This window comes from Arachis hypogaea, chromosome 16 (assembly GCF_003086295.3).
Source record: "Arachis hypogaea cultivar Tifrunner chromosome 16, arahy.Tifrunner.gnm2.J5K5, whole genome shotgun sequence".
Lineage (NCBI taxonomy): Eukaryota > Viridiplantae > Streptophyta > Magnoliopsida > Fabales > Fabaceae > Arachis > Arachis hypogaea.
The window spans coordinates 65,360,723-65,367,966 of NC_092051.1; the positions used below are offsets into that span (position 1 = coordinate 65,360,723).

A 7,244-nucleotide genomic window follows, 5' to 3' on the forward strand; every position below is an offset into this window, starting at 1 on the left:
TTGCAAATAAGAACTCCACTGAAGCCAAATTGGCTTACCCAAGCTTAACCTCTCTGCTATGTAAAGATGCTGGGGTGAAGATAGGAGTAGATGAGTTTATCCCAGTTGAGCACCCAATTACCAAGTCAATGGAAGGACAACAAGTGCAAGATAACTCCATCAAAAGGAGGGCGCAGGAGTTCCTCCTAGAAATTGCTCAGACTGACTACTGGACCCGCCTAGAAGCATCTGTCACCAAGCTGCAAGAAGCTATGGATCAACTTAAGGAAGAACAGCAAAATCAAAATAGCATGCTCTGTAAACTGCTTAAGGAGCAAGAAAAGCAAGGGCGTGAGCTACAGGAGCTAAAGTGCCAAAGGCTCTCCCTTGAGGGACCAGACACCCCTCAAAATCAAGGTTGTTGAGTCCTAACTCTGTCATAACTTTTGTTATTAGAGATCTATTTTAAGAGTCATTTAAATTTATGTTTTTCAATTTCTTGATTTTATTATTATTGGTCTGCTTTTATGTTTATTTTACGCCTTATTTTTTTTATTTTATGATTAATAAAATTTAGAGTCTATGCCTTAAAGCTATGAATGTCCTATGAATCCATCACCTTTCTTAAATGAAAAATGTTTTTAATTGCAAAAGAACAAGAAATACATGGTTTCATATTCTATCTTGAAATTAGTTTAATTATTTTGATGTGGTAACAATACCTTTTATTTTCTGAATGAATGCTTGAACAGTGCATATTTTTGAATTTGTTATTTATGAATGTTAAAATTGTTGGCTCTTGAAAGAATAAGTAAAAAGCAGAAATGTTACTTGATAATCTGAAAAATCATAAAATTGATTCTTGGAGCAAGAAAAAGCAGTGAATACAAAGCTTGCGAAAAAAATGGCAAAAAATAAAAGAAAAAGAAAGAAAAAGAGAAAGCAAGCAGAAAAAGCCAATAACCCTTTAAACTAAAAGGCAAGGGTAAAGAGGATCCAAGGCTTTGAGCATTAATGGATAGAAGGGTCTAAAGGAATAAAATCCTGGCCTAAGCGGCTAAATCAAGCTGTCCCTAAACATGTGCTTGTGGCATGAAGGTCCAAGTGAAGAGCTTGAGACTGAGTGGTTAAAGTCGTGGTCCAAAGGAAAAAGAGTACGCCAGCTCCTTACTCTTTTCTGGCGTTAAACGCCAGAACTGGCATAAAAGTTGGAGTTAAACGCCCAAACTGACACAAAAGCTGGTGTTCAATGCCAGGAATAGCCTATGCACGTAAAAGCTTCAGTGCTCAGCCCAAACACACACCAAGTGGGCCCCGGAAGTGGATTTCTGCACTATCTATCTTAGCTTACTCATTTTCTATAAACCTAGGTTACTAGTTGAAAATACATAAGTGAAAATGGGGTTCATTGGTCTCGGCCCCAGAGGGGAACCGGAGTAACCAAGACTCTATGATCTGAAGATAAAACTCAGGATGTCTAATACAATAATAAAAAGTTCTATTTATAATAAACTAGCTACTAGGGTTTACAGAAGTAAGTAATTGATGCATAAATCCACTTCCGGGGCCCACTTGGTGTGTGCTTGGGCTGAGCTTGAATGACTGCAGAGCTTTTGGAGTTGAACGCCAGGTTGTAACGTATTTCTGGCGTTCAACTCTGGTTTGTGACTTGTTTCTGGCGTTTAACTCCAGACAGCAGCATAGAACTGGAGTTCAACGCCCTTTTACGTCATCTAAACTCGTTCAAAGTATGGACTATCATACATTTCTGGAAAGCCCTGGATGTCTACTTTCCAACGCAATTGGAAGTGCGCCATTTTGAGTTTTGTAGCTCCAGAAAATCCACTTTGAGTGCAGGGAGGTCAGAATCCAACAGCATCAGCAGTCCTTCTTCAACCTCTGAATTTGATTTTTGCTCAAGTCCCTCATTTCAGCCAGAAAATACCTGAAATCACAGAAAAACACACAAACTCATAGTAAAGTCCAGAAATGTGAATTTAACATAAAAACTAATGAAAACATCCCTAAAAGTAACTAGATTCTACTAAAAACATACTAAAACAATGCCGAAAAGCGTATAAATTATCCACTCATCACAACACCAAACTTAAATTGTTGCTTGTCCCCAAGCAACTGAAAAGAAAATAGGATGAAAAGAAGAGAATATACTATAAATTCCAAACTATCAATGAAACATAGCTCCAATCAGATGAGCGGGACTTGTAGCTTTTTGCCTCTTGAATAGTTTTGGCATCTCACTTCATCCATTGAAGTTTAGAATGATTGGCATCTATAGGAACTCAGGGTTCAGATAGTGTTATTGATTCTCCTAGTTTAGTATGATGATTCTTGAACACAGCTGTTTTATGAGTCTTGGCCGTGGCCCTAAGCACTTTGTGTTCCAGTATTACCACCGGATACATAAATTCCACAGACACATAATTGGGTGAATCATTTCAGATTGTGACTCAGCTTTGCTAAAGTCCCTAATTAGAGGTGTCTAGGTTCTTAAGCACACTCTTTTTTTGCTTTGGACCTTGACTTTAACCGCTCAGTCTCAAGTTTTCACTTGACACCTTCACGCCACAAGCACATGGTTAGGGACAGCTTGGTTTAGCCGCTTAGACCAGGATTTTATTCCTTTAGGCCCTCCTATCCACTGATGCTCAAAGCCTTGGGATCCTTTTTATTTGCCCTTGCCTTTTGGTTTTAAGGGTTATTGGCTTTTTGCTCTTGCCTCTTGGTTTTAAGAGCTTTTGGCTTTTTTTGCTTGCTTTTTCTTTTTCTTTCTATATTTTTTTTCTGCAAGCTTTGTTCTTTGCTGCTTTTTGTTGCTTCAAGAATCATTTTTGATGATTTTTCAGATTATCAAATAACATGTCTCCTTGTCATCATTCTTTCAAGAGCCAACATATTTAACATTCATAAACAACAACTTCAAAAGACATATGCACTGTTCAAGCATTCATTCAGAAAACAAGAAGCATTGTCACCACATCAATATAATTAAACTAAGTTCAAGGATAAATTCGAAACTCATGTACTTCTTGTTCTTTTGAATTAAAACATTTTTCATTTTAAGAGAGGTGATGGATTCATAGAACATTCATAACTTTAAGACAAAGTTACTAACTACTAATGATCATGTAATGAAGACACAAACATAGATAAGCACTTAACATAGAGAAAAAGAAAAATAGAAAGTGAGAACAAGGAATGAGTCCACCTTAGTGATGGTGGGTTTTCTTCTTGAGGAACCAATGATGTCCTTGAGCTCTTCTATGTCTCTTCCTTGTCTTTGTTGCTCCTCCCTCATTGCTTTTTATCTTCTCTGATTTCATGAAGGATGATGGAGTGCTCTTGATGTTCCACCCTTAGTTGTCCCATGTGGAACTTAATTCTCCTAGGGAGGTGTTGATTTGCTCCCAATAGTTTTGTGGAGGAAAATGCATTTGAGGCATCTCCGGGATCTCATGGTGATGAGCTTCCTGCGCCTCTTGAGCTCCATGAATGGGCTCTCTTACTTGCTCCATCTTTTTCTTAGTGATGGGCTTCTCTTCCTCAATGTGAATGTCTCCTTCTATGAAAGCTCCAGCTGAGTAACATAGATGGCAAATAAGATGAGGAAAAGCTAGCCTTGCCCCAGGGGAGGGCTTTTCGGCTATTTTGTAGAGTTCAAGGGAGATGACTTCATGAACTTCTACTTCCTCTCCAATCATGATGCTCTGGATCATGATGGCCCGATCCACAGTAACTTCAGATCGGTTGCTAGTGGGGATGATGGAGCGTTGGATGAACTCCAACCATCCTCTAGCCACAGGCTTGAGGTCCAGTCTTCTTAGTTGAACCGGCTTGCCTTTGGAGTCAATCTTCCATTGAGCTCCTTCCACACATATGTCCATGAGGACTTGGTCCAACCTTTGATTAAAGTTGACCCTTCTAGTGTAGGGGCGCTCATCTCCTTGCATCATAGGCAAGTTAAACGCCAACCTCACATTTTCCGAACTAAAATCTAAGTATTTCCCCGAACCATTGTAACATAATTCTTTGGATTCGGGTTCTTACTTTGATCATGGTTCCTAGTGATCCATGCATTGGCATAGAACTCTTGAACCATTAGGATGCCGACTTGTTGGATGGGGTTTGTTAGAACTTCCCAACCTCTTCTTTGGATTTCATGTCGGATCTCCGGATATTCATTTTTCTTGAGTTTGAAAGGGACCTCGGGGATCACCTTCTTCTTGGCCACAATATCATAGAAGTGGTCTTGATGGGCTTTGGAGATGAATCTTTCCATCTCCCATGACTCGGAGGTGGAAGCTTTTGTCTTCCCTTTCCCTTTTCTAGAGGATTCTCCGGTCTTAGGTGCCATCAATGGTAATGGAAAAACAAAAAGCTTATGCTTTTACCACACCAAACTTAGAATTTTGCTCGCCCACGAGCAAGAGAAGAAAGAATAGATGAAGAAGAAGAAGAAAATATGGAGAGGAGGGGGGAGGTGTGTTTCGGCCAAGAAGAGAAAGGAGGGTTGTGTTGTGAGAAAATGAGGAAGAATGGAGGGGTATATATAGGGAAGGGAGGGTGGGTAAGTTCGGCCATTTAGGGTGGGTTTGGGTGGGAAATTGATTTTGAATTTTGAAGGTAGGTGGAGTTTATGAGGTAGGTTTATGGGGAAGAGTGGATGGATGTGAGTGGTGAAGAGGTGATGGGGAAGAAAGATTGAGGTGATTGGTGAAGGGTTTTGGGGAAGAGTGTTTATGGGATTGTGTGAAAGAGGGGTGAGAAGAAGTGAGTGGAGGTAGGTGGGGATCCTGTGGAGTCCACAGATCCTGAGGTGATCCTGTAGGGTCTACAGATCCTGAGGTGTTCAAGGATTTACAATCTTGCACCAAATTGGGCATGCAAAATGCCCTTGCACACAACTCTGGGCGTTCAGCGCCAGATTGGTGCTTGTTCTGGGCGTTCAGTGCCAGCTCTTCTCCAGGGTGCATTTCTGGCATTCAAACGCCCAGATGCTGCCCATTTCTGGTATTCAGCGCCAGAACCATGCTCTATTCTGGCGTTGAACGCCCAAAACATGCTTCTTACTGGCGTTTAAACGCAAGTAAGGTCTTCCTCCAGGGTGTGATTTTTCTTCTGCTATTTTTGATTCCGTTCTCAAATTTTTTATTTATTTTGTGACTCCACATGATCATGTACCTATAAAGACATATAACTAATAAAAATATAATTGAATAAAAATTGGGTTGCCTCCCAACAAGCGCTTCTTTAATGTCAATAGCTTGACAGTGGGCTCTCATGGAGCCTCACAGATGTGCAGAGCTTTGTTGAGACCTCCCAACACCAAACTTAGAGTTTGGATATGGGGGTTTGACACCAAACTTAGAGTTTGGTTGTGGCCTCCCAACACCAAACTTAGAGTTTGACTGTGGGGGCTTTGTTTGACACTGCTTTGAGAGAAAATTTTTATGCTTCCTCTCCATGGATGCAGAGAGAGATCCTTGAGTTGTAAACACAAGGTTGTCCTCATTTATTTGAAGGATCAATTCTCCTCTGTCCACATCAATCACAGCTCTTGCTGTGGCTAGGAAGGTTCTTCCAAGGATGATGAATTCATCCTCATACTTCCCAGTATCTAGGACTATGAAATCAGCAGGGATGTAAAGGCCTTCAACCTTTACTAACACGTCCTCTACTTGTCTATAAGCCTGTTTTCTTGAATTGTCTGCCATCTCTAGTGAGATTTTAGTGGCTTGCACCCCAAAGATTCCCAGTTTCTCTATTACAGAGAGGGGCATTAGGTTTATTCCTGAACCAAGGTCACACAGAGCCTTAAAGATCATGGTGCCTATGGTACAAGGTATTAAGAACTTTCCAGGATCCTGTTTCTTCTGAGGCAATGTCAGTTGATCCAGATCACTTAGTTCATTGGTGAACAAGGGAGGTTCATCTTCCCAGGTTTCAATACCAAATAATTTGGCATTCAGCTTCATGATTGCACCAAGGAACTTGGCAGCTTGCTCTTCAGTAACATCGTCATTCTCTTCAGAAGAGGAATACTCATCAGAGCTCATGAAGGGCATAGGGAGGTTTAATGGAATCTCTATGGTCTCTAGATGAGTCTCAGATTCCTTTGGTTCCTCAGAGGGAAACTCCTTAATGATTACTGGACGTCCCAGGAGGTCTTCCTTTGCTAAGCTAGATGGATTCTGCTCAGAATTCTCTGTCTGTTGCTGAGTGGATGATGGAAAAGGTTTACTATTGTTAAACCTATTTATTCTACCATTATTAAAGCCTTGTTAAGGCTTTTGTTGATCCTTCCATGTGAAATTTGGATGATTTCTCCATGATGGATTATAGGTGTTTCCATAGGGTTCACCCATATAATTTACCTCTGCTATTGCAGGGTTCTTAGGATCATAGGCCTCTTCTTCAGAAGGCGCCTCTTGAGTACTGTTGGATGCAACTTGCATTCCATTCAGACTCTGAGAAATCATATTGACTTGCTGAGTCAATATTTTATTCTGAGCCAATATGGCATTCAGAGTATCAATTTCAAGAACTCCCTTCTTCATAGGCACCCCATTACTCACAGGATTCCTCTCAGAAGTGTACATGAACTGGTTATTAGCAGCCATGTCAATGAGTTTTTGAGCTTCTGCAGGCGTTTTCTTTAAGTGAATGGATCCACCTGCGGAAGTATCCAATGACATTTTAGCCAATTCAGATAGACCATCATAGAATATATCCAGGATGGTCCATTCTGAAAGCATGTTAGAAGGACACTTTTTGGTCAGTTCTTTGTATCTCTCCCAAGCTTCATAGAGGGATTCACCTTCTTTCTGTCTGAAGATCTGAACATCCACTCTAAGCTTACTCAGCTTTTGAGGAGGAAAGAACTTGGCTAAGAAAGTCTTGACCAGCTTATCCCAAGAGTTCAGGCTATCCTTAGGTTGAGAGTCCAACCATACTCTAGCTCTGTCTCTTACAGCAAAAGGGAAAAGCATGAGCCTGTAGACTTCAGGATCTACTCCATTAGTCTTAACAGTATCGCATATCTGTAAGAATTCAGTTAAGAACTGAAAAGGATCTTCAGATGGAAGTCCATGAAACTTGCAGTTCTGCTGCATCAGAGAAACTAATTGAGGTTTAAGCTCAAAATTGTTTGCTCCAATGGTAGGGATGGAGATGCTTCTTCCATGTAAATTGGAATTAGGTGTAGTAAAGTCACCAAGCATCCTCCTTGCATTATTATTATTTTCGGC

The 7,244-nt window shown here is 40.6% G+C and overlaps 1 non-coding gene across 1 annotated transcript; it reads left to right on the forward strand.

The window, feature by feature from the left end:
- Window positions 1-6,746: 6,746 nt before the first annotated feature.
- LOC112760151 (small nucleolar RNA R71) lies at window positions 6,747-6,854 on the forward strand. The gene has a single exon (XR_003180602.1). It is a non-coding gene; the product is annotated as a small nucleolar RNA R71 (small nucleolar RNA).
- Window positions 6,855-7,244: the final 390 nt, after the last annotated feature.